Below are 1,682 nucleotides of genomic sequence, written 5' to 3'. Positions count from 1 at the left end.
TCTCTCTCTCTCTTTCTCTCTTTGTGTGTGTGTGTTTTCGAGACAAGGTTTCTCTGTAGCTTTGGAGCCTGTCTTAGATCTATTTCTTGTAGACCAGGCTGGCCTTGAACTCACAGAGATCCACCTGCCTCTGCTTCCCGAGTGCTGAGATTAAAGGCGTGTGCCACCACTGCCCAGTTCTTATATGATGTTCTACAGCATAAATTAGGTAGTAAAAGAAAGAAGGAATGGACAATAATTAATTTATATATGTGATTAAATTCATATCAAAATAAGAAATTAGGGGTATGGGCTACATGAAGGCTGCCACCAACCCCGCTGTACAAATACTGTGGCCATTTTGCTGACCCCCTTAACTGTTCATCCAGGTGAACAGCCATCACCAAAGTATGCAGCAGAATGTGGTGAACCTGTGACACTCAGCTGGAGAAAATGACTTCCTAACCCCTGCCTCTGGGGGACAAGATACCAGGTGTTGTCACACAGGATCCCTGAAGTGTGCTGTGGAGCCCACACTTCACAGGGTGTGTGGCTCTTCCCTGTCACTCTAGTCCTGGAGCTGCAGAAGACCCTGTCTCTGAGGAAGTTCAATTCCTAATTCACTAGGGCAACACTGTAACTTGTTGCGGGGTGGGGGGGGTGGGGGTGGGGGGGTGGCGGCGGGTGTGTGTGTCTGTGTGTGTGTGTGTGCGTGTGTGTGTGTGTGTGTGTGTGTGTGTGTGTCTTGATGGTTAATTCTGGCAGAAAATAGTCTGAGCTCCCAGGAATCTTTCTCGTTGAAAGGGAATACGGACTTATCTCATTATCCAGAATATTCAGGTTCCCATGGCACCTGTGGAGATAGCTATAGTTGATATTAAAATAAGGCAGCAAAACAATATCACCACAGGGAGGAAGAAAAAAAACGGATTAAAAAATGACAACTTTAAGAAAAGAAGAATGAAAGGAAGGAAGGAAGGAAGGAAGGAAGGAAGGAAGGAAGGAAAGGAAAGACCCAATATTTAGTATTTGTCTAGGACACCCCGTAAGAGTTCATGTGAATTGTCTAGGACTAGATAGAATTGGGATGTGGGACTGATGCAAACCTCACACACGGGGATCTGGGAGCATTTATTCTTTGGAAAGTTCTAGAAACTGGAGAAGCAGCCTAGAGTAGGAGAGTCCATGTCTCCGATCAGGTGAAGGAGACTCCGGTCCTGGTGTGTAAGGGCTGACACACTCAGATGACAGGACTCAGTGTCCACACACTGGGTGTGGGCAGAGAACCCGGCCTTGGAGAAGCCCTGGCTGACAGGGGCTGCAGACTGAAGGAGCCACTGTTGGTGATGTCGGGATCCTCTCTCCTCCCTCCTGAGACAGATGTGGAACTGTCCAGGGAGAAGGCTGAGCCCTGGGAGGTCAGTGCAGTCCCTGCCATGCTGGATCAGGAGACCCAGGGACCCTGTCTGCCCTCAGAGACAGGGGCATGACCCCAGTGAGGGTTTCCTCTTCCTCTTGACTGAGCCCAGCCCGAGGGCAGAGGGAGGAGTTGCCCGCGACCCCCGCACCTATGCGCAGCAGCGCGTCCTTCCCGGTCTCCAGGTATCTGCGCAGCCAGGGCACGCACTCGTCCTCCACGTAGGCCTTGTATCTCTCTGCCTCCCCATCCTGCTCCCACTTCCGCTTGGTGATCTGCGCCGCCA

At 50.8% G+C, this 1,682-nt stretch overlaps 1 protein-coding gene across 2 annotated transcripts in view; it reads right to left on the bottom strand.

Moving 5' to 3' along the window:
* Nucleotides 1–1,682, bottom strand: part of LOC126495552 (H-2 class I histocompatibility antigen, Q10 alpha chain-like) — a 35,561-nt gene that overhangs the window by 32,791 nt on the left and 1,088 nt on the right. The gene's annotated exons all lie outside the window — the stretch shown is intronic.

Source organism: Alexandromys fortis, unplaced genomic scaffold (assembly GCF_014885135.2).
Source record: "Alexandromys fortis isolate MF-2015 unplaced genomic scaffold, M_Fortis_MF-2015_v1.1 scaffold_522, whole genome shotgun sequence".
NCBI classification, from domain to species: Eukaryota; Metazoa; Chordata; class Mammalia; order Rodentia; family Cricetidae; genus Alexandromys; species Alexandromys fortis.
Note: the sequence above shows the minus strand (reverse complement) of the source record. Positions and strands in the feature narration are given on the sequence as shown.